Genomic DNA, 13144 nt, shown 5'->3' with positions numbered 1-13144 from the left:
GGGCTGCCTTCAGATGTCTTTTAAAAATAGGATACCTGCTTCTTTCCTTGACATAGGATGGGAGGGCGTTCCACAGGACGGGCGCCACTACCAAGAAGGCCCTTTGTCTGGTTCCCTGTAAGCTCACTTCTCGCAATGAGGGAACCGCCAGAAGGCTGTTGGTGCTGGATCTGAACGATGGGGGTGGAGACGCTCCTTCAGGTATACAGGGCAGAGGCTGTTTAGGGCTTTAAAGGTCAGCACCAACACTTTGAATTGTGCTCAGAAACATACTGGGAGCCAATGCAGATCTCTCAGGACCGGTGTTATATAGTCCCAGTGGCCACTCCCAGTCACCAGTCTAGCTGCCGCATTCTGGATTAATTGCAGTTTCCGGGTCACCTTCAAAGGTAGCCCCACGTTGAGCGCATTGCAGTGGTCCAAGCGGGAGATAACCAGAGCATGCACCACTCTGGCGAGACAGTCTGCGGGCAGGTAGGGTCTCAGCCTGCATACCAGATGGAGCTGGCAGACAGCTGCCCTGGACACAGAATTGACCTGCGCCTCCATGGACAGCTGCAAGTCCAAAATGACTCCCAGGCTGCGCACCTGGTCCTTCAGGGGCACAGTTACCCCATTCAGGACCAGGGAGTCCCCCACACCTGCCCGCCCCCTGTCCCCCAAAATAGTACTTCTGTCTTGTCAGGATTCAGCCTCAATCTGTTAGCCGCCATCCATCCTCCAACCGCCTCCAGGCATTCACAGGACCTTCACCGCCTTCACTGGTTCCGATTTGAAAGAGAGGTAGAGCTGGGTATCATCTGCATACTGATAAACACCCAGCCCAAACCCCCTGATGCTCTCTCCTAGTGGCTTCATATAGATATTAAAAAGCATGGGGGAGAGGACAGAACCCTGGGGCACCCCACAAGTGAGAGCCCAGGGGTCTGAACACTCTCCCCCAACACCACTTTCTGGACACGGCCCAGGAGGAAGGAGCGGAACCACTGTAATAAATAAAACCAGCAATGCACTATAAAATACCGGCCTCCAAATGTTAAAATCTGACGACAAGATATGGCTAAAGCCTTCAGTCCACCAAGCACTCCTCAAGAGAAGGCCAAGGAAATGGGGATGGGCCGTGGCCTAGTGGGAGAGCATTTGCCTTGCATGCAGAAGGTCCCAGGTTCAATCCCCAAGGGAATTCAGACCCTTGCCTGAAACCCAGAAGACCCGCTGCTGCCAGTCAGTGTAGACAAGGCTGAGCTACATGGACCAGTCGTCTGATAAGGCACCTTTGTTATGTTCCTAGGTGCATCTTCGGAGCTTTCTAAAGGGCCTCTGGTGATGGGATTTGCCAGGCCTCCAATGGTGGCCAGATATTCTAGAGACAAGGGGCCGTTGCAAAGACATAAAGGCAACTCTCCATTTATGTGGGGGTTACGTTCTGAGGCATCGCGCCTTTAATACCGTATTTTTCACCCTATAGGACGCACTTCTTCCCCTCCAAAAATGAAGGGGGAAAGTGTGTGTGTCCTATGGGACAAATGCAGGCTTCAGGAAGCTATCCACAAGCCTTGGGAGCCCGTGGGAGTTCCCGCCGGGCTCCCACGGCTTGTGCAGAGCTGCCTGCACCCCGAAGCCTGGGCGCGCTGAGCAGTCGCGCCGGGGCTTCAGGTACCTCTGCGCAAGCCGCGGGAGCCCTTCCATGGCTTGCGCAGAGCTGCCTCTTATCCCGAAGCCCGGGCACGCTGAGCAGTCGCGCCGGGGCTTCGGGTAGCTCTGCGCAAGCCGCGGGAGGGCTGCCATGGCTTGCGGAGAGCAGCCTGTTCTGGGTGCTCTAGCTTCCCCCGCCCCAGCCCTGTGCCTGGGGGGAGAAATATTTTTTTCTCTCTTTATTTCCCCCCCAAAAAACTAGGTGCGTCCTATGGGCCGGTGCGCCCTATGGGGTGAAAAATACGGTAAGTGAAATCACGTATATTTGAAACACATTGAAAAAGCCCGCAAGTACCCCTTTCTTCTTGCCCCTTTCCACAACGTTTTTGTGGCGTTTTCAGGTCAATTCTGCGTTCAGCGCATATATGTGATCACACATATATTGAGCGTGCATAAATGTGGGGTTGCCTGTATACCCTTGCCTGGCAGGTTGGTTGGTGGCAGAGTTGCAACCCACCAACTCCCATAGGAAATAAGACTCATTCTGCTGTCATTTGTGCAGACACCTCACTTCCCCTCGCTGAAAGTCGTTGACAGGGCTGGGGTGGGTGGGAGCTGGGTGTTGCATAAATTTCGCCTCGGGGATGCATTTTATGATTGCAGTGTTATTAAATTTTTTAAAAGAAAGAAAAAGAAAAACCTTGTGCCACTCGTGTTTAACTTGGCAATGCTTCTGTTGGTTTGCTTCTTATATTTAACAGCATTGTAAAAAGTAAAAAAAAAATTAACCCTCCTCAGGGGTTGTTGGATTAAGCCAAAGAAAATACCAGAAATGTAGGAAAACTCTAAAGGAAGGAGAAATAACATAAAGAGTCCCATTGTGTTTTTGCTTTTGTTCCAGCCCACTTGAACTGCCTGGGGAGGGTGGCTAGCGGTTTTGAAGGTGGTCAGGTAATAATAATAATAATAATAATAATAATAATAATAATAATAATTTATTATTTGTACCCCTCCCATCTGGCTGGGTTTCCCCAGCCACTCTGGGTGGCTTCCATAGAGACAAAAAATACACTAAAATGTCACACATTAAAAACTTCCCTGAACAGGGCTGCCTTAAGATGTCTTCTGAATGTCAGGTAGTTGTTTATCTCCTTGACATCAGACAGGAGGGCGTTCCACAGGGCGGGAGCCACTACCGGGAAGGCCCTCTGCCTGGTTCCCTGTAGCTTTGCTTCTCGCAATGAGGGAACCACCAGAAGGCCCTCGGAGCTGGACCTCAGCGTCCGGGCTGAACGATGGGGATGGAGACGCTCCTTCAGGTATACAGGTGTGCACTTTGGGGCTCTCTGCCCCACCTGCCCACGTGACCCCAGCCCACTCTTCCACAGCATAGTCATAGCAATCGTGGGCTTGTCTGGGGCCACGCAGCGTCTGTGGCAGGTGTCTCACTTAGTACGGGTGCAAAGCTGCCTGTTTCTTTCTCCCTCTCCGGCTGTGTGCTAGTGTACCAAAGGTTTTCGTGCAGACAATGGTCACCTTGTTTCACCTCCCTGCAAGCAGTTTCCTTATAGCCGTGAATGCATCGTCACAAGCACAATTACAATTTCACATGCACAGCTTGGCAGCCTTCAATCTCCAGGGTCACTTGAGGAGAGGCTTTGTAGCTAATTGCAGACCTTCGGCATGAAAGCAAGAGCCCGTATCCTGACTGCCCCGAAGATGAAAGAAAGAGCCAGTCTTCAGATTTTCAAACTCACAACCCGAACCCACGGCACCCAGATTTAATTCTTAAAATGCCTCTGCCCCTCTTTATGTCCTCTGTTTCTCTTCCACCTTTTCCCTAAACAACACTGAGGATTGGGGTTGAAAAGGTGGAATCATAGAATTGTAGAGCAGGAAGGGACCCAAAATCATCTATTCTAGAACACATATTCTAGAATATTCTAGAATCATCTAGATTCTCCAAGGAATCTCCACACCTCCAAGGAAGGAGAGTCCATCACTTCTTTTGGGAGTCTATGTTTCGGTCAAACAGCTCTGTCAGAAAGCTCTTCCAGATGCTTAGTTGAAATCTCCTTTCGTGTAACTTGAACAGAAGGGGAACAGAGAACACCAATGTAGAATTATTACCTGCCCCAAACTGGATTTCCCAGGATATCTTGGATGAAGGGCCACGGCAGTGAAACTATTATAGACCCAGTTTATGGTATTGACAATCCTGCACTTTGAAATTTTCTTTTTGCACACGTTTGGGTGTCAGTAATTCTGGCATCACGAGGCTCTAATGCCTTGTGGGCGTTTGGTTTATTCATCTTAATGATGCTCGCCTGATGTTCTTCAGAAAGCGGAAGAGATATTTTGAAGGTTTTCCCTGAGCTGGAAGTGAAAATGGGCAGGGAGGGCCGCAGTTCCTTTCCAGCCAAGGACTTGGTGCATGCAAGAGATTTCTACAAACACAATCTGGGATCTAATCCTTAGCTAAACGTCACAGCTCAGAGTTAACTAGGGGTAGATCTAGAACAGGCTTCCTCAACCTCGGCCTTCCAGATGTTTTTGGCCTACAACTCCCATGATCCCTAGCAGGAGCAGTGGTCAGGGATGATGGGAATTGTAGTCCAAAACATCTGGAGGGCCGAGGTTGAGGAAGCCTGATCTAGGGACCATCGGCTGGGTGAGGACTGCAGGGCCTGCTCCCTTCCAGGGCCTTTTCCAACTGGCCCAGGGGGCGTGGCCCAGGCCCTTTTTGGAACAAACTTTTTGGGAAGGGTGGGAAGTGTTCTGCCATTGCTTCCCTGTTCCAGGGGGTTAATGTGCTTTAAAATGTCCTCAAGCAGTCGGTGGCAATTTAAATTTTTATTTCTTTTTTCCCTTTTTTCCTTTGTTGGGGGTGGGTGGGATGGATATTTGGTTGGGGATTAATTTTATTATAATTGTTCTGTTCTTTTTTGTTGTTGTTGTTTTATTGGTTCTGTATAGTTTGCGTTTTGTTTTTAAGGGGCGGGATCAGGGCTGCCTGGGAGTGGGGCCCCAGCCAACACGATGGCTGGGACAAGTTCCACAGGGGGGGAAGCACTGGGACATCCGATCTCGGTGATCATGGGCAGGAGGCGGAGTTACGCTAAGACCAGACCATGTCATTACCGAGGAGGCAGGTTTAGTCGTTGTTTGAAGACTATCCCTGCCTCCGGGTCTGGCCTTGACCGGATGGATACTGGAATCAACAGGGGAAACCTACATGACCTGAAGGTGTTGCTGTGTAATGCCAGGTCAATGATGAATAAAACCACTGCCATCCACGACCTGATTGTGGATGGAGGATTTGACCTGGCATGTGTGACAGAGACCTGGTTGGAGGAAGCAGATGGGCCTGTCCTTGCCGCTGCTTGCCCACCAGGTTTCTCTTACGCACAGCAACCCAGGTCATGTGGGCGGGGAGGGGGGGTTGCAGTGATTTTTAGGAAGTCACTAGCTTGCACCAGGCGTCCTACTGGGAAGATCCAGTTTTCTGAGTGCATGTTCTGGAAGTTGGGCAATAGGGGCAGTACAGGATTCCTTTTGGTGTACCGGCCTCCCCGCTGCACCAAGGATTCCCTGTCTGAGCTGCTTCAGGTCGTGGCGGATTTTCTCCTGGAGACACCTAGTTTGGTTGTCCTAGGGGATTTTAACATCCATGCCGACACGACCTTACAAGGGGCCGCTCGGGACTTCGTGGAAAGCATGGCCTCCATGGGGCTGTCCCTGAATAAGTTTGGCCCAACTCATAGTCATGGACATGCCTTAGACCTGGTGTTCACCTCTAGTGACGTGGGTGATCTGACACTAAGTAAAAGTGAAACAAAAGAAGTGCCATGGTCAGATCACTTCCTGGTGCAACTGGACTTCTCCGCGACCCTTCCCCTCTGCAGGGAGGTGGGACCAATTCGGATGGTCCGCCCCCCGCCACTTAATGGATCCAAATGGTTTCCAGAGAGTGGTAGGGGATGCTTTATCCCATGTTGATGGCCTTTCAGCTGATGCCCTGGTGGCCCGCTGGAATGCGGAGTTAACCAGGGCTATTGACTGTCTGGCTCCGAAGCGCCCTCTCCAATTGCATGGAGCCCGGACAGCCCCGTGGTTTTCTTCGGAGCTGAGGGCGATGAAACAATCGCTGAGACGGCTAGAGCGTCGGTGGCAAAAAACTCACTCCGAATCTGACCGGACACAGGTTAGAGCTCAACTTCGAGCCTACCAAGTGGCGATAGCGACGGCGAAGAAGACTTTCTTCACCGCCTCTATTGCATCTGCAGAAAATAGTAGCAGGAGACTCTTTCAGGTGGTTCGCAATTTAACGGAACCACCTTTACCACCGGGGCCTTGTAAAGACCCCAAGATCTCCTGCAACGATTTTGCAAAGTTTTTTGCAGATAAAATCACTCATATTCGGAAGGAGCTAGACACCACCGTGGGAGCAGGGCTGGGGCGGGAGAGTGCTAGAGCTCTGTCTGGTCAAGTTGCATGGAATCAATTTCAATCCGTTACCCCCGAGGATGTGGACAGGCTGCTTGGACGCGTGAAACCAACCACCTGTCTCCTTGATCCTTGCCCATCCTGGCTAATAAAAGCAAGCCGGGAATGGCTGGGCGATGGGCTCTGCGGGGTGGTGAATGCTTCCCTCTGTGAGGGAACATTCCCAGATCCGCTGAAAGAGGCAGTCATTAAACCGCTTCTTAAAAAACCATCTTTAGACCCAGCCAGTATGGCCAACTATCGCCCAGTCTCAAATCTTCCATTCTTGGGCAAGGTGATTGAGCGCGTGGTTGCTGAACAACTCCAGGCACGCCTGGAGGATGCGGACCATTTGGATCCCTTCCAATCAGGATTCAGGCCTCATCATGGGACTGAAACTGCCTTGGTCGCGCTGGTTGATGATCTCCGGCGAGCTAGGGACAAAGGGGAGAGTTGTTTCCTAGTTCTGCTGGATCTCTCAGCGGCCTTTGATACAATCGACCATAACATCCTTCTGGACCGTCTAGAGGGGCTGGGAGCTGGGGGCACTGTTATGCAGTGGTTTCGCTCCTTCCTCCTGGGCCGTGTTCAGAAAGTGGTGGTGGGGGATGAGTGCTCAGACCCCTGGGCCCTCACTTGTGGGGTGCCTCAGGGTTCCGTCCTCTCCCCCATGCTTTTTAACATCTATATGAAGCCACTGGGAGAGATCATCAGGGGGTTTGGACTGGGTGTCCATCAATATGCAGATGATACCCAGCTCCACCTCTCTTTCAAATCAGAACCAGTGAAGGCGGTGAAGGTCCTGTGTGAGTGCCTGGAGGCAGTTGGAGGATGGATGGCGGCTAATGGATTGAGGTTGAATCCTGACAAGACAGAAGTACTGTTTTTGGGGGACAGGGGGCGGGCTGGTGTGGAGGATTCCCTGGTCCTGAATGGGGTAACTGTGCCCCTGAAGGACCAGGTGCGCAGCCTGGGAGTCATTTTGGACTCACAGCTGTCCATGGAGGCGCAGGTCAATTCTGTGTCCAGGGCAGCTGTCTACCAACTCCACCTGGTACGCAGGCTGAGACCCTACCTGCCCGCGGACTGTCTCACCAGAGTGGTGCATGCTCTGGTTATCTCCCGCTTGGACTACTGCAATGCGCTCTACGTGGGGCTACCTTTGAAGGTGACTCGGAAACTACAACTAATCCAGAATGCGGCAGCTAGACTGGTGACTGGGGGCGGCCGCCGAGACCACATAACACCGGTCTTGAAAGACCTACATTGGCTCCCAGTACGTTTCCGAGCACAATTCAAAGTGCTGGTGTTGACCTTTAAAGCCCTAAATGGCCTCGGCCCAGTATACCTGAAGGAGCGTCTCCACCCCCATCGTTCTGCCCGGATGCTGAGGTCCAGCGCCGAGGGCCTTCTGGCGGTTCCCTCATTGCGAGAAGCAAAGCTACAGGGAACCAGGCAGAGGGCCTTCTCGGTAGTGGCGCCTGCCCTGTGGAACGCCCTCCCATCGGATGTCAAAGTGATAAATAACTACCTGACATTCAGAAGACATCTTAAGGCAGCCCTGTTCAGGGAAGTTTTTAATCTGTGATATTTTAATGTATTTTTGGTTTTCTATGGAAGCCGCCCAGAGTGGCTGGGGAAACCCAGCCAGATGGGCGGGGTATAAATAATAAATAATAATAATAATAATTATTATTATTATTATTATTATTATTATTATTATTATTATTATTAGAACGTCTCTACCTCACCTGTTGCCCAGCTTCCCCCCCCCCCAATTTTTTTATTGATTTTCAAGATTTATCACAAAAATAACATAACAATACACACAACAAAGAAAAACACACGACACTACAACAAACTTAATACACACAAAAAAATTATCTCTTCAAATATCCAACTCTCATCACATTGATAACTGACTTCCTCGAGTCCCCTCTAACTGAATTTCGTTGTATCTCCTGTATAACAGTTCTCCAAGTTCATGATTCTAATAAAATTAACTCCTTTCATTTACTAACTTCTCCTTTATTGATATTCTAATCCTTAATATTTACTACCACGTATTCTTATTCTACCCCTAGGCCTATTTGTTACTTCCAAGAATTTTCTTATTATCTTATTATCTTATATCTTTGAATTTCTTCCAGTACCTGTTGCCCAGCTTTTTGCTAGGTTGTGTGAACTTTTTGCCAGAAGAGGGCAGCAGCAGCCTGCCCTCAAACTTCCTTATAAGACAGCGTCCCAAAACACCCAAGCTACAAACCTCCACTCTTCCAGCCTGCCAGCTGCCGCCACCCTTGCAAGATCCAGTTTCACTGGATGGGCCTAAGATTAAGGACAGACAAAAAAGTCTGTCCATGCCTAGTTAAAGAGGTAGTGATGGCTGGATGGCTTTAAAGGAGGGTCAGAGAAATTAATGGAGGATCTTTTGCCATCAATGGCTACTAGTCACAACGGCTATGCTCTGCATTAGCAGTGAGAGCTGTTCGGCTTCTGAATATCAGTAGCTGGAAACTGCAGAAGGGGGAAGGGCTGTTTTATCAGAGTCCTGCTTGTAGGCTTTCCACAGCCATCTGCTTGGCCACTGTGAGAACAGGATACTGCCCTAGATGGGCCTCTGGCCTGATCCAGCTTGGCTGTTCTTGTCTTCAGAATTTGCATGAGACTCCAGATTTCTAAAATGAGAGGGGCTGAGTTTCAGCTCGATCAGTGAAATTCTTTATGCCCCTCGCAGCTGCACACGAGGCAAATTGTAGTGAGTCACTGCTGGGACAGGCACTAAATTCCTGAATCTTGTTTGGAAAGCCACACAGCGCTGTTTTCGGGATTAATTTAGCTTGTGAATAAGTCCTCTTGCTGTCAGGGGGCGGGATATAATTCGGAGCAAACATGCATGGGATTGGGCCACACTTAAATGAGGCAAAACCTTATGCGATTGTTCTCCGGCGGCAGATTTTGCATCAGTTTTATGGTTTATGTAAAACTATCCACGGGAGCTTTTGTTCTTCTGAGTATTTCAACACAAATCAACAGCTAAGCCCCCTTTCTGGGCGACGGTCACGCAATTGCCAAAGGCACAATAAATGCATTGCCTCAATGTGTTTGTTTTGTTTTGTATGACACTCAAACCACAGAGCCTAGGACTTGCCGATCAGAAGGTCGGCGGTTCGAATCCCCACGACGGGGTGAGCTCCCGTTGCTCGGTCCCTGCTCCTGCCAACCTAGCAGTTCGAAAGCACTTCAAAGTTCAAGTAGATAAATAGGTACTGCTCTGGCGGGAAGGTAAACGGCGTTTCCGTGCGCTGCTCTGGTTCGCCAGAAGCAGCTTAGTCATGCTGGCCACATGACCCGGAAGCTGCACGCCGGCTCCCTCGGCCAGTAAAGCGAAATGAGCACCACAAGCCCAGAGTCGGCCACGACTGGACCTAATGGTCAGGGGTCCCTTACCTTTTACAGGGTAGCTTATAGCATGGCCCTCCCAATGCCATTGGAATCCAGCTCTCATCATCCCCTACGGACAGTCTAGGAAATGGGTACAAAACAACAGGGAGTCTCTCATGTAAAACTATTATTCCTCCTAGCCCAGCACTCTTGATGTCTGGCTGTCAACAAGTGAAGGCCTATGGCTCAGAGCAACTGTTTTGCATGCAGGTTTAATCCTCTGTATCCCCAGATAGGGTTGGGAGATCCCTCCCTCCAGAGATGCTGCCAGTCAGTGAAGACAATACTAAGCTAAATAGACCCAACAGTCTGACAATATAAGGCAGCTTCCTATCATTCCCAAGCTCTGGCACAGAGGTCTGTCTTTGCTTTAACTAGGCTCTTCTCTTGGGAGCAATAAACGAAAATCTGCCCTTATTCCCTTATGGGGGACACAAGAACCCTTATAGAGTCCTTTGCAGGTTCTCCATTGGTTGGAGAAAAGAACAGAGGCCAACCAGAGAATATTTAGAAGCAAAGCAGCTCATAAGCCTGATCTTTATTGAACTGTTGCAACAGGGTGCTCCCCTCACACGCAGGAAAGGAGGAGGACCCAGAACCCAGGTGTGCCCGCCCTTATATATTTTAAATTGCCCGCCCTAGAGTCCAAGACCACCCCCAGAAACATCATACCTACGTCACAGAAAAGGCGGTCTACAACAGAAATCTGAGCGCATTCTTTACCTCCTGTCTGGCAGGTTACCTGTTAATGCTTACTTGATTGGATACCCTGGGGAGCCTGGCCAGTCTTCTGTAGTGACAAACAGTTCCTGAGCCAGGTCACAGGCTCACCCTATTCATACACAGACATACCCTTAAGACAGCTTTTGTGAATGAAAAGACAATGGGGAGGCTTTTCCATTTTCCTTTGACCTTGCAGAGAAAACATTTGGTCAGCTTGGGAGCCAAAATGGATCCAGGACTGCCCTCCTGTGCTGCGTCAAACATGTGGCCCATACATTTATGTACGTGTTTGCCTGGCTAATCCATGAACATTTATTATATATATATATGACCTTAATTTTTTATTTAATGGGAAATAAAAACTGCAGCCCCGCAGCCAAGCAGTGTCGGGCCTGTGCCTCCCCAGCCAAGCCTCCCTCTCCCTTTGTGCACACAGCTTCCCCTTGTTACACACCCAGCCGTTTGGGTGTGTCGTGTATGTGCCAGGTGCTTCAACCTTGCCAGGTACCGAAAGGGCCGAGTGGGAAGCAAGCTGCAGCAAGTCAACAGAGGACAGAAGACCGCGTTCCCTTAAGGTCTGTTTTTCCTTGTACCTCAAGCCCGGCGTTCCTTTGTTCAGAGGCTGGCGAGCACCCAGGAGCTGCACCCACGCAGCTATTCAGCCCAGGCACGAGCAGCTTCTCAGAGTTTGCCGGGGCAGGCCAGGATTTGCAGGATACCCGAACTTGCCTTGAGCCTAATGCAGCCCGCAGAGACAGCAGGCGCCCCTTGGCTTTCGTGCAGAGTTGACTGTGGTTCCGGCTTCCAACCTGCCACCGGAAAAATGTAGCTACAGTCAAGAGTACATGATGTGGCTTGCAATGTTCCCCTTCAGTATTTGGAATGAAGATACAGGAGAGATTGTTGTTTAGTCGTTTAGTCGTGTCCGACTCTTCGTGACCCCATGGACCAGAGCACGCCAGGGACTCCTGTCTTCCACTGCCTCCTGCAGTTTGGTCATGTTCGTAGCCTCGAGAAACACTGTCCAACCATCTCGTCCTCTGTCGTCCCCTTCTCCTTGTGCCCTCCATCTTTCCCAACATCAGGGTCTTTTCCAGGGAGTCTTCTCCTGAGGTGGCCAAAGTATTGGAGCCTCAGCTTCAGGATCTGTCCTTCCAGTGAGCACTCAGGGCTGATTTCCTTCAGAATGGAGAGGTTTGATCTTCTTGCAGTCCATGGGTCTCTCAAGTGTCTCCTCCAGTACCATAATTCAAAAGCATCCATTCTTCGGCGATCAGCCTTCTTTATGGTCCAGCTCTCACTTCCATACATCACTACTGGGAAAACCATAGCTTTAACTATACGGACAACCCCATAGCTGCCTTTGAATGAACTTAACTGTCAAGGGGTCCTTTACCTTTACCTTCTCCAAAGTGTCAGGCAGAGAGATGCTCTGCCGTCAAACTGAGGCCCTTGGACTGGATGCCACCGTGGAAGGGAGAGAGTGTTCCTGCACTCGGGTCCTACTTGTGGGTTTCCCACAGACAAGTGGTTGGCCATGGTGAGCCCAGGATTCTGGAATAGGTGCCCACCTGATCTGGCAGGCTTTTAATTGTGTGCTTCAAAGCTGCCTGCCTGCAGCGAGGGGCTTGCTTTTCTTGTTGCATCAGAACCCAGACTTGGGCATCTGTATCTCTCCTGGATTGTCTCTGCTTTTTTTAAAAAGCAGAGACATCACCTTGCCAACAAAGGTCCATATAGATCCTGAAGCTGAGACTCCAATACTTTGGCCACCTCATGAGAAGAGAAGACTCCCTGGAAAAGACCCTGATGTTGGGAAAGATGGAGGGCACAAGGAGAAGGGGATGGCAGAGGACGAGATGGTTGGACAGTGTTCTCGAAGCTACAAACATGAGTTTGACCAAACTGCGGGAGGCAGTGGAAGACAGGAGGGCCTGGCATGCTCTGGTCCATGGGGTCACGAAGAGTCGGACACGACTAAATGACTAAACAACAACAACAACAAGCCATTGCTTGCAGTGGTCAGCATCACTGGCAGGGGTTGCTTTTGGACTAATGGGCAGAAAAAACTATTGCAGACACCCTTCTTAGACACTGCAGAAGATTCTATTGACTACAGACTGTGCTGCTTTGAAACCTAATTTCATCAGCAGAGGCCTGTGGAAACCTGGGAAGCTGCAGGCAACCTGCTGGCAACTGCTGCGCCACACATTACATCGGGAGCCTCAAGCGTAAAAAGTGATAACGCAATCACCTTCCGCGGGGGAAGTGCCACAAAAACAATTTAATATTAATGAAGAAAACAAAGCGACACACGTTGCTTCCAAATCTGTTTTTATTATCTTGTGCGATGTGGCAATTGCACATTTCCTTCCCCCACCCCACCCCAATGTAGGAAGGAGACTGTGTGCAAATAACAACCAACCTGATTTATCTCCCCCACCCCCAAAAAATCAGTCTCGCCACCACTTTGGGGGGTCGCTAGCTCACCAGAAACATGACATTCCTTGCCTGCATCTTTTTAAGAGCAGCTTGATTTCAGGTCCAACTTTAAAAGAATGGAAAGCAGCAGCTCCCTGCAGATCAGGCTGTTACTAAAGACAGAAGAGCAGGGCCTGGTTGAAGAAATGCAAGCCCACCGCCACCCCTCTGCCCCTGCCAAAGCCCAGCAGGTTCAACATGGGAGAAAAATGCCAGCTGGCACAACAGCCCACCTGGCTCACCTGTTCCGATATTGGGAAGGAAGTTAACATAGCTGCTTCCTAGGGAAGCCAGCTCTTAACCCAGGCGTCAAATACGCCCCCGACATACAGAGACGGTGCCATTCTGCATCTCTGTTGACTGTGAAACAGAAGCT

The sequence above is a fragment of the Podarcis filfolensis genome (genome assembly GCF_964270895.1).
Source record: "Podarcis filfolensis genome assembly, chromosome: 8".
In the NCBI taxonomy this organism is placed as follows: domain Eukaryota; kingdom Metazoa; phylum Chordata; class Lepidosauria; order Squamata; family Lacertidae; genus Podarcis; species Podarcis filfolensis.
The sequence above is the reverse complement of the archived record's forward strand: the minus strand, read 5'-3'. Positions refer to the sequence as shown.